This window comes from Tenrec ecaudatus, chromosome 2 (genome assembly GCF_050624435.1).
Source record: "Tenrec ecaudatus isolate mTenEca1 chromosome 2, mTenEca1.hap1, whole genome shotgun sequence".
NCBI classification, from domain to species: Eukaryota; Metazoa; Chordata; class Mammalia; order Afrosoricida; family Tenrecidae; genus Tenrec; species Tenrec ecaudatus.
Genome location: NC_134531.1, coordinates 68,950,471 through 68,963,305, shown reverse-complemented (window position 1 = coordinate 68,963,305; position 12,835 = coordinate 68,950,471). Strand labels below are relative to the sequence as shown.

General features: G+C 44.1%; 1 pseudogene; it reads left to right on the top strand.

Moving 5' to 3' along the window:
- Positions 1-9,361: 9,361 nt before the first annotated feature.
- Positions 9,362-9,768, top strand: LOC142440835 (small ribosomal subunit protein eS26 pseudogene; annotated as a pseudogene).
- Positions 9,769-12,835: the final 3,067 nt, after the last annotated feature.

Below are 12,835 nucleotides of genomic sequence, written 5' to 3'. Positions count from 1 at the left end.
TCCTTTTTTTGAGTTCCTCCCCACCCTCCGCCACTGTCCCCTAAGGCTGCTTTCTAAACTTCAGAACTGCCATTGCCGTAGAAAGAGAGCGTTTTGAGAATGATGATGGCAACAAATCTACAAATGTTCTCGACACACTGGATGGATGGATGGACGGATGGATGGATGGATGGATGGATGGATGGATGGATGGATGGATTGTGGTAAGAGTTGTGTGAGCCCCGAATAAAATGATTAAAAAAAAAAAAGAACAACTGCCATTGTCACTTTAATTCTATACAAATAAGTCTTTCAAAAGCACAATGATTAAGGTAGACTTTATTTTAAAGGTTAGGCAAAACCATTGTTTGGTTTTAAGATTTCAGGAGATTCAAAAAAAAAGATTTCAGGAGATAATTTTTATACTTGATCTTAGCCAAAAGGCCAAGAAGTGATAGGACATCAGTTTTGATTTAAGGTTTAAGATGATCTTGCAGTGGGGAGAGTGGGGTGTTGTTTCCAGGACTCATCCAACCTCAGGAGCTCCAAGAAGTCTGGATTTCATGGAAATTGGAAATTCCATTCTACATTTGATCAGGATTCTTCGAAAGACCCTTTCCTCCACAGGCTCAATGAAGACGTCCAGGCTCCATTCAGTTATTCTGGTTTTGTGGCAGAGAAGGCAGTTCCTGGAGGGAGTTAGTCCCACATCCCATTCTGTCGTCCGGTTCTTGCGTCTCTTTCTCACGCTGTTGGTCTCAGGGAATAGAAGTCAGTTGGCAAACCCTGTTGGGTACCTTGCAGAGGCAGCATGCCACCAACGAGCCGCGGGACAGCTACATGAGACACAATGCGAGGCCAGTTAACCAACCCCGAGAAACCCACTCCCATGAGGTCTTTGGCTGTACATAAGCATTATGTTTTGGGGAAAGAAGGTTTGATTTACTTCACCAACTAAAGAATCCCAGCAAACTGGCTGAGTAAGAAAACAGGAAACGAGCAAAAGAGGAAGGGTGTTATAAATATCAATGAATGTCCCCTAACTGGTTACAGAGAAAAGTATTGAAATAGCTACCCATGGTCCATTCCTTGACATATATGTGTGCGTATGTATATATTCACACATATATGTATACATATATAGTGTATATTAACCAATTTTCCCCGCCTGAGCTATTAATTCTGCTACTAATCTTTACAGAGTAAAACAGTGGCGGTGGTGGCTGTTAAGCATCCTGGAGTCACTTTTGATTCATAACGATCCCACGTGATGATGGAGAATTGATTGCCCCAGGCAGTTTCCCAGGCTGCAAACTTTACAGAGGAGTCCAGGTGGCATGGTGGTTAGATGTTGGGCTACTAACTGCAAAGTCAACAGTTCAAAACCACCAACTGCTGTGCAGGAGAAAGACAGGGCTTTCCCAGGGCCACGCCCATAAAGAGTCCGTCTCGGAGACTCACAGGGCCAGGTCTACCCTGGCCTGCCGGGCGGCTCTGAATGGGCTTTGACCACCACGGCAGTGTGTTTGATTGTGGGTGGGGATCTTTGCAGGAGGATACTGCCAGGTCTCTCTCCCCTGGAGCCACTGAGGGGCTTCAAAGCAGCAACCATTTGGTTAGCAGCTGATTAACTCCTGTGCTCAAACCTCAAACATCATACTCACCATCTAGTCAATTCTGACTCATGGCATCCATTAAAGACACGGTGGGTTATGTGTTGGGATGCTAACCACAAGGTCAACAGTTTGAAACCACCGGTTGCTCCTCAAGGACAAGAAGAGGCTTTCTGCTCCGGTAGAGGTACAGTCTTAGAAGCCCACGGGGGCAGTTCTACCCTGTCCTATAGGGTGGCTATAAGATTCTACTAAGAGAGTTCTTTTTTTTTTACATTTTATTATGGGCTCATACAACTCTTATCACAATCCATACATATACATACATCAATTATATAAAGCACATCCATACATTCTTTGCCCTCATCATTTTCAAAGCATTTGCTCTCCACTTAAGCCCTTTGCATCAGGTCCTCTTTTTTTGTTTTCCCCTCCCTCCCCGCTCCCTGCTCCCTCATGAGGCCTTGATAACTTATAGATTGTTATTTTGTCATATCTTGCCCTATCCGGAGTCTCTCCTCCCCACCTTCTCTGCCGTCTGTCTCCCAGGGAGGAGGTCACATGTGGATCCTTGTAATCAGTTCCCCATTTCCAACCCACTCACCCTCTACTCTCCCAGCATCGCCCCTCACACCCCTGGTCCTGAAGGTATCATCCGCCCTGGATTCCCTGTACCTCCAGCTTTCATATGCACCAGTGTACAACCGCTGCCCTATCCAGTCCTGCAAGGTAGAATTCGGATCATGGTAGTTGGGGGGAGGAAGCATCCAGGATCTGGGGGAAAGTTGTGTTCTTCATCGGTACTACATTGCACCCTGACTGACCCATCTCCCCTCCTAAGTCCCTCTATGAGGGGATCTCCAGTGGCTGACAAATGGGCTTTGGGTCTCCACTCTGCACTTCCCCCTTTATTCACTATGGTATATATATTTATATATATAAATTTTTTTTTGGCACCTCGTGATCGCACAGGCTGGTGTGCTTCTTCCATGTGGGCTTTATTGCTTCTGAGCCAGATGGCCGCTTGTTCACCTAAGAGAGTTCTTTACAGACAGAGGTGGTGGTAGTTGTGTGCCATATATATGCATTAAATATAGTTCTTAGAATCTAGCAATGTATATGAGATCAGGATGCATTAAAAATTCTGTTTATAAATTCAATCTTTTGTTTGCTTTTGTTTGAAGCAATGATTGTGGTGGAACAAATGCTTTGCACTTGAATGCTCACCTCCGAGGTTGGGGATTTCAGCCCACCCAGAAGTGCCGTGAAGGTCTGCCCTCTTCAAGATTTCAGCCAAGAAAACCCTATGCATAGTTCTACTTCCTAACACACGGGTCCCCCTGAGTGCAATGGAATGAATGGCAATGGATTTGTTGTTGTTTGTATGTGTCTGATTTGGGATTTGTTTTTTTATGCTTGAGGTTCAGGTGCCTACGGGTCAGGGAGGTGGAGAGAACAGAAGAGGTAGAAGAGGAGAGGAGATGATTATGGGGCAGAAAAGAAAACCAGATGGTTAACATGACCAAGTTTTATTCTGACACACATAAAAGCCAAAATCCATAAAAAGGGCATTTCTTCATACAGATTTATGTGGGGAAGGCAAGCCACTCCTTATAATAGGATAATCCCTTACAATACCATATTGAAAAAACAAAGGGCATCATTTGGCAACACTGATTGTAACAATTCCCTAACACAAGTGCAGCACTCTACTTTTCAGACAGTTTCTATAGGTCATTGTAGCGGCCACATAGAACTCACAGACAAAGGCGACATTTAGGAGGTTTATTAGGGAAGTTAAGAAGTTACAGTTCAGGTGAGAAATGCTTAGGACTCAGATGTGCAGTCAGGATGGGTTCTTCTTTGCTGTGCCCTCAGGCTATCCCTCAGTCTCTAGGCCTGGTCAATGCTGTGGCTGCTAATAGAGGGCCAGAGGGCATGCTACTCCGCCTCAAGGCACTCAACAACACTAGCGCCTCCAATTAAGTGCTCAGTGGAGCCACTCCGTGCCACAGGCCAGTTTATTGCCCCCAGACGCTCAGTTTTACAGACTGTGAGGAGTCCTGGTAGCACAGGTTTACTCCTTAGGCTGCTAACTGCAGAGTCAGCCATTTGAAACCATCCTCAGGAGAAAGGCGAGGTTTTCTACTCCTGTAAAAAGTTGCAGGCTTGGAAACTCACAGAGGCAGGTCTACCCTGTCCTGTATGGTCACTATGAGTCAGAATTGACTTGCTGGCTTTGAGGTGCTTTTGCTTTGCTTTTGAGTTTTGGTTTACTTGCTCCGTGTGCTGGGAAGCCCACTGTTGTGTCTTGAGTTCTGACTCCTGGTTCTGCTGCTGCTCCTCTGAAACTCCTCTGGTATCAAAGCCAGCTGCTGGATCAAGGAGGTTCAATGCACACAGATCTCCGGGTCTCAGTTTTTCTGGTAGTGAGATGCCCCTTCCTGCTTCTGAGAGGGCTTGTTTGAGACCAAGCAGGGGGTTCCTTGGATTTTAAATTGCATTCCTAATTCAGTGGTCAATACAAAGCTACGGGAATTTAATTTTCAATCATAAAGCATAGAAAATAGAATTTTGTATCAAATGGACTTATTACTCAAATTATAAATGAACTCTGCAATACCACTATTTAAATTATGCAGTAATTTCTGCTCATTAAAGTACTTTCAAATATTCACCCTTTTCTCCATACTTGAACGTGAAGTTAAATAGTGACTCTGTTATATTAAAAAAAAATCTAAAGTAAAACTTTCTTCTGATAATATGCAGATCTAAGTGGGAGGGCATCTCCTCACAGGAAGCTAGAGAAGATGGCTCAGCACTGACCCTTGGCCCAGGAAAAGGGCTGAGCTACAGGAAATGCCTGAGGCCGTCATTTGCCTTGTTGCTATGGAGCAATTAAAGAGCTACTTTCTTAAACTGATTATCTCTAGTTTGGGATCATGACAACCCCTTCCTCTTGTTGATGAAATGACAGACTTAATAAATTAGTAAATGAGTCTAATGGATCTGCTTTAGTTGCATGGAGGAAGTTGAGGATGGACTTGAACTCAGAACTGCTTTGGGGAACCCCAGACTTCTGCTTTTTTGTCAACAAACTGTTTCAGGGCAATGTGCACTTTGATATTATGCATGTGAAAGTGTTTTAGGAAGCAGGGTTGCTATTGCTAGTTGTCATTGAGTCGATTATGACTCCTAGCCACCCCATTTGACAGTGAAGAACCGCCCCGTGGGATTTTCTCAGCTGTACCTTTTATGGGAGCAGATTGCCAGGTCTTTCTACCTTGGAGCCAAACTTCCGGTTAGCAGCTGTGTTTTTAACTGTTGTGTCACCATGGTACCTTATCAAGTGCTGAGCACTATAAACACAGAAGACGTATGCATGGATCCGTCTCCTAGAGAGATGGTGGGAGGAATAACACAGGAAGGAGGATAAAGGAGGCATGTCTGAAGCCGAATAGCAAAATCTGCTATCATTTTCAAATTCTATGTGAACATTTCCTCTTTTATATAACAAAGGACAAGATTGTTTGTTAAATTCTAAGTACTTTTGAAATAAAGATGTTGGTTCAAGAAAATAAATAAATAAACAAACAAACAAATAAATTAGGTAAGTGACGAACAATATCGAAATGTTGTTCTGAATAAAAAAACAAAAATCCAGACGCATTGCCATTAAGTTGATTCCAACTCATAGCAACCCTATTGGACAGGGTAGAACTGCCCGTGGTTTCCTGAAACTGTGGCCCTTCCAGGGAGTAGGAAGCCTCGTCTTTCCCCTGTGTCCTAAAGAGAGACCAGAGATCACGTAAGAAATGGTTTCAATGAATGTTCTGACTGAATTGAGTTATGGTGGTCAGGTAAAACTTGATCTGATCAGGGTTTACTTAGTTTGATTATGTCGGTCTTGTGCATTGGGTAAGAATTGGTGGCACTTTATTTCTTCATGAATCCTGAGTGGATCTTAATTCAATGTTTCTGTGTTAGTCTGGGTAGACTAGAGAAACAAATCCACAAACACACATATGTGTATAAGGAAGAGGTTTATATACAAGAACAATTGAACATTGAGTAAACATCCCAGCCCAGTCCAGATCAAGTCCATAAATCTGACATGAAATCTTATATGTCCAACAACAATCCATAAAGTCGTCTTCAGACTCACAAAATAAATGCAACGATGCTGAATGCAGGACGATCACAGGCAAGTGGGTAGAAATTCTTTGGATCCATGGCGTTGTAAGCATCTCAGTGCTGGCAGGGGTCTCCATGTGGCTTCTCCAGCTTCAGAGGTCTTGTCAGCTGCAATGTCTCCCAGGGAGTAGCAGAGAGAAAGAGGTGTCTTCCACTTCCAAGCAGGAAGTACCAGATTTCCCAGAATTCTCAGGAGAAGGTCATGCCTACAGAAGTCTCACTGGCTATCTCTAGATTGACAGCCTAGACCCCACCCCTACACCCTTAATCCTTATATTGATGCCAGATTAGGTGGCTACCACAGATTCTCCTATTCTTTTCGGATCCCTACCTTGTGAGCCAAGACAGAAATTGGGGAAGCTGTCCGTTCTCAGTCTTGACTCCCATCATTGGAACACCATGCTGTTTTTGCTGTTAAGTGGTGTTGAGTTGGTTCCAACTCATAATGATCCTACGTACCACTGACCAAAACCCTGCTTGGGTCTGTACCACACTCATGATTGTTGCTATGTTTGAGCCCATTGCTGCAGCCCCTGTGTCAGTCCATCTCATCAAGGGCTTCCTGTTTTTCAATGACATTTTACCAAGCATGGTGTCCTTTACCAAGGACGGGTGTCTTCTGATAACTGGACAGCGGTTCTCGTGCTCGCTTCGGCAGCACATATACTAAAAACTGTACAGTGGCTCTCAACCTGTGGGTCGTGACCCTTGGGGGTTGAACGACCCTTTCACAGGAGTAGTCTGATTCACAAATTCACAGTAGCAAAATTACAGTTATGAAGTAGCAACAAAAATAATTTTATGGTTGGTGGGGGTCACCACAATATGAGGAACTATATGAAAGGGTCACAGCATTAGGAAGGTTGAAAACCACTGGGATAACAGGTCCAAAGTATGTGAGACATATATATAGTCTTACCATCCTTGTTTCTAAGAAGCACTCAGGATCAACTTCTTCCAAGACAGACTTGTTTGTCGTTCTGGCAGTTCATGGCATTTTCAGCAGTCTTCACCAGCACCATAATTCAAATGCATCACTTCTTTGGTTTCCCTTATTCATTGTCCAGATTTCACCTGCATATGAGGTGGTTGAAAATACAATGGTGTGTTAGTCCAGGTCTAGGGAGACTCACATATGTATAGGCAATAACTTTATATCAATTATACATTAAGAAAACATCCCAGCACAGTCCATATCAAGTACGTAAGTCCAATATTAGTCCATATGTCTGATACCAGTCTATAAATTCTTCTTCAAACTCATGCAACCATGCAATAATGCCGAATGCAGAAAGATCATAGGCCCGTGGGTGGAAAGTCTTGTGGATCCAGTAACAGTGGAAGCATCTCTGCACTGGTGTGGGTCTCCATGTGGCTCCTCCAGCTCCAGGGCTCTAGCTTGTTCAGCGTAGCTCCATGTGGCTTGTCAACAGGAATGTCTGGCAGGGAGTTGAAGCAGAGTGTCTGCCTTCCAATGCACTATGGATCTCCTTTGCGCCTATGAGGTCATCAAGCTGCGACCTGATTGACAGGCTAGACCCCACCACTTCACAAGTTGACAGGAGATTATGTAACTACCACACATGGCTTGGGACAAGTGCATATTAGACCTCAAAGTGACTTCTTTCCTTTTCAAAACTTTTAAAGGTCTCATGTAGCAGATTTGCCAATGCACTAGGTCAAAGTGCCACGGACTACCAAAAGAGCAGACACATCTGTCTAGGAAAAATACAGGCAGAAGTAGAAACAAGGATGGCGAGATTTTGTCTCACATACTTTGGACATGTTCTCCGGAGAGACCAGTCTCTGAAGAAGGACATCGCGCTTGATAAAGTAAGGGACAGGGAAAAAGAGAAAGGCTCTTGACAAGAGGGACTGACAGGGTGGCTGCAACAACGGGCTCAAACATGGGAGCAGTTGTGAGGATGGTGCAGGACAGCGCTCCCTGCTGATGCACTCTTGCAACCATACTTGAATTATCTTTAGCCAAATTTTATTTGCACATGATATTATTAGATAATTTTCCCCTTTTCCAGAATGGGCACGAATATAGATCTCTTACAGTTAGGTTCCCAGGTAGCTGTCTTCCAAATTTCTTGGCATAGACTAGTGAGTGATTTCAATTTGTTGAAACATTTCCATTGGGATTCCATCAATTCCTGGAGCCTTGATTTGGACTAATGCCTTTAGTGCCATTTGGACTTCTTCCTTCAATGTCATTGGTGCTTAACCATATGGTACCTCCTAAAATGGTTGGATGCTGACCAATTCTTTTTTGGTCCAGTGACTCTGTGTATTCCTTCCATCTTCTTTTGATACTTCCTGCGCCATTCAATATTCTGTCTATAAACAGACAAAAACAAAAGCAATACCAAGCCCACTGCAATCTGGTTGATTCTGATTCAGAACAACCTATCTAGCTAGGGTTTGCAAGACTTTGCAAATCTTTACCAGAACAGATAAACTCAGCGTTCTCCAGCCGATCGGCGGGTCAGTTTAACCTTGCTTAAACCACCGTAAGCACCTCGCAGTCAGCAGTCCAATGCTTGTCCATCAGCACCACCAGGCCCTTTGGGTCTGCCATCGAATCTGGCAATATTTCACATTTGTGCTTGATTTTTCCTTCTTCGGTTCTTTCAACTTGAGATATGCTGGCCATGTTCATGTTCTTCCCTGCCAGGTCTCCAATTCCAGGTCTTTTCACCTTTTCTATTAATGCTTCACTTGGTCTTCTCCAGCTGCCCTTTGAAAGTTCATGGTCACATAGCTGATCAGAGCACACGGGTGCTGATGAAAGGGGAGGAGGAGAGAGTGGGGCACATGCTGACCCACCAGGCCTTGAGGATGATGTTCTTGATTAGAGCAGCCAGTTGACAGAAAGGATCACATGGCCGGCCCCACTATGAGAAATGAGGCCTCTCACTGACCCATGGCCCTACAGGGGACAACGCCAGAGACACAGTGTGGGAATTGCACCTGATCTGATCCTGCCACACCGAGGCAAAACACTAAGCGGTACCACAGAACAGCAAGGGAATGGAGCGGCAAGGTCCCCAGGGAATGCTGAAGGTGGACTTCAAGGCCAGGGCGTGATGCCCCAACAGACTGGACTGGAAAACACTCCTAAAGGACAACAGAGGATCCTTGAACGAACTACAAGCTTTTCTTTCTTGTGTTTTGTTTTGTTTTGGTCATTGGTTTGTTGTATATTGTTGTTTGATTTTGCTTTGTCTTGTTTTTGTGTGTTATTATCTCTGCAGGTCTGTCTAAATAAGATAGGCTGGATGAACAATCTGGAGGAGAAAACAACAGGACCGACAGTTCTGGGGGACATGGGAGAGGGGGAGGTGGGGGGGCGGGGGAAGGAAGTGATGTTAACAAATCCAGGGACAAGGGAACAAGTGATCCATATTGGTGATGAGGAGGCTGTAGGAGGCCTGGTAGGGCATGATCAAGGGTAATGGTGGGGACTGAGTATGATAGTGGGACAGGAGGAAAGTCAAGGGAAATAGAGGAATGAGCTGGGAGGCAAAGGGCATTTATAGAGGTCTAGATAAAAACATGTATTTAGCTTTCTCTCGCGTCCTCGCTTCCGAGATGACAAAGAAAAGGCTTAACAACGGCCGGGCCAAGAAGGGCCGCGGCCATGTGCAGCCCATCCGCTGCACGAACTGCGCCCGCTGCGTGCCCAAAGACAAGGCCATTAAGAAGTTCGTCATAAGAAACATAGTGGAGGCCGCGGCCGTCAGAGACATCTCCGAAGCGAGTGTCTTCGATGCATACGTGCTTCCCAAGCTGCACGTGAAGCTGCATTACTGTGTGAGTTGTGCCGTCCACAGCAAGGTGGTCCGGAACCGGTCACGCGAAGCCCGGAAGGACCGAACCCCGCCACCTCGATTTAGACCTGCAGGTGCTGCCCCACGACCTCCTCCAAAGCCTATGTAAAGATTAGAAGCTGAAGAAAAACCTGAAAGGAAATAAAGTGGAAATTGTTCATGACATGCTGTGATGTGTATCTGTAAGATTGGGGGGTAGGGGACTTGGGTATGTCTGAGGAAATCATAACTTTTGTGTGAGCTGCCATTCAAAAAAAATAACAAATTTCCCATTCAAAAAAAACATGTATTTATACAAATATATTTATATATGAGGATGGGGAAATATACCTATGTGCATATATTTATAGGTTTAGTATTAAGGAAGCAGAAGGACATTGGGTCTCCACTCAAGTACTCCCTCAATGCAAGAATACTTTCTTCTATTAAATTGGCATTCTATGATGCTCACCTTCCCAATAACCGCTGAAGACAAAGCAGATGTGGTGAAGAAAAGCTGATGGTGCCCAGCTATGAAAAGATATAGCATCTGGGGTCTTAAAGGCTTGAAGGTAAACAAGCGGCCATCTAGTTCAGAAGCAAAAAAGCCCACATGGAAGAAGCACACCAGTCTATGGGATCACGAGGTGCCAAAGGCATCAGTTATCAGGCATCAAAGAACAAAATTTCATATCATTGTGTGCTCGCCTCCCTGATACGATTGCTGAAGACAAATGGGTGCATAAACAAATGTGGCAAAGAAAGTTGATGGTACCCAGCTATCAAAAGATATAGTATCTGGGGTCTTAAAGGTTTGAAGGTAAACAAGTGGCCATCTAGCTCAGAAGCAACAAAGCCCACATGGAAGAAGCACACCAGCCTGTGGGATCATGAGGTGATGAAGGGATCAGGTATCAGGCAGCATCAAAACAAAAAATCTTACCATAGTGAATGAGGGGGGGGGTGTTTGGAGTGGAGACCCAAAGCCCGTTTGTAGGCCACTGGAGATTTCCTTGCAGAGGGGTCTTGGGGAGGAGATGAGTCAGGGTGCGATGTAGCAACAATGAAAAATACAACTTTCCTCTAGTTCCTAAATGCTTCCTCCCCCCCACCCCCACTATCATATTCCAAATTCTGTCTGGCTAGACCAGAGGATGTACATTGGTACAGATAGGAACCAGAAACACAGGGAATCCAGGACAGATGATCCCTTCAGGACCAGAGGTGTGAGTGGCAATACCAGGAGGGTAGAGGGAAGGTGGGTTGGAAAGGGGGAACCGATTACAAGGATCTACATGGGACCTCCTCCCTGGGGGACACACAATAGAAAAGTGGGTGAAGGGAGATGTCGGACAGGGCAAGATATGACAAAATAGTAAGTTATAAATTATCAAGGGTTCATGAGGGAGTGGGGAGCAGGGACAGAGGGGGAAAATGAGTAGCTGATGCCAGGGACTTAAGTGGAGAGCAAATGTTTTGAGAATGATGAGGGCAATGATTGCACAAATGTGCTTTACACAATTGATGTACGAATGGATTTTGATAATAGTTGTATGAGCCCCTAATAAAATGATTTAAAAAACAAAACATTTTAACACACACACACACACACACAAAGAAAGTTCATGGTCAGTTTTTTTTTACTTTATCATTTCTTCCATTTGCTTTTGCTACTCTCTAGGACAGTTTCAGAGTCTCTTCTGACATCCACTTTCTTTCCTGTCTCTTTAATGACCTTTTGTGTTCTCCTTGTAAGCTGTCTGTTTTTCTTGTCACCCCCTGACTCACCATGTCTCCAGTTGTTGTTTGTGGTCAACGAGTGAAATCTGTTCTAGAGTTGGTCTCTAAATTCAGGTGAACTGTACTTGAGGTTCTTGTGGACTTGTTTTTAATTTCTTCCATTTCAACTTGAATTTCCATTTAAGCAATTGATGGTCTATTTCACAGTTGGCTCCTAGCCTGGTTTTGGCTGATGATATTGAGCTTCACCATCATCTTTCCACAGATGGTTACTATGCTTTTCATCTGGACAAGTCCACGTGTACAGTAGCCATTTGTGTTGTTGAAAAATGTATTTTTGGCAATGAAGAAGTTATTGGTCTTGCCAACAGAAGTATCTCCAATCACTCCAATCAATAAATAAGTCCAAAAAAATATTTCCCAATAACGGATCTTTTCTCTTTGTTTCTATCCTTTGATTGTAAATCACCCACAGTTATCAATACATTGTTATTGTGAAGAGCTTGAGAGAACTCTTCATTTTCCTCATCACTTGTCTTAGTAAGTGCATACATTTTGATAATGTTGGTATTAACTGATCTTCCTTGCAGGCATACAGATAGTATCTGATTACACACCACGCTGAACTTCAAGACAGATCGTCAAATGTTCTTTTAAATAATGAATGCAATATCAGCCCTCTTGAAATAGTCATTTCCTGAATAGTATACCGTCTGATTGTCTATTTAAAATGGCGAATCTCTATGAATTTCAGCTCATTGCAATCCATTTTTCTCACAACTTCCAATTTATCTTTCACATGCCATGTGCCAATTACTGATGGATGATTGTCAACTGTTTCTTCTCATATTGTGTTATTCCCCATTAGCAAATGAAGGTCCCCAAAGATCTGCTCCACCCACAGCATTAAGGTTGACTCTACCTTGAGGGGGCAGCTCTTCCCCAGTTGCACTTTGAGTGCCTTCCGGCCTCAGGGGCTCCTCTCCCAGCACCACGTCAGACAATGTTCCCCTGGGATTCAGAAGGCTTTCCGTAGCTAATTTTTCAGAAGTTGAGAGGCTCTTCTTTATAGTTAGTTCTTAGTCTGGAATCTCCACTGAAGCCTGTTCACCATGGTGGCCCCGTTGCCAGTTGAAATACTGGAGCTATAGCATCCAGTAGGACCACAAAATGCAAGCGACCCCAGTGCACCAAGCTAACAGATGAGAGGCTTAATAGACCCCATAATCTGACAGGAACAAGTGACAGTCGACAGACAATTACATCAGGTTCCTAGACAGTAAAGCGGCTGAATCAGTCTGGGAACTGACTTTTGTTGTCAACCATTAGCTAAGAATGAATGACAGTATGATACAGTATTCTTGATATAAGCATAAGCTTTGAAGTCAGATTACGAAGTACAACAATTTGAGTTCAAGTTCTGGTCCCACAGCCAACGTGCAGTTAGATGACTGAGATTTGTTTCTCAGTGACACAGGATTAAAGTCGGGCTTA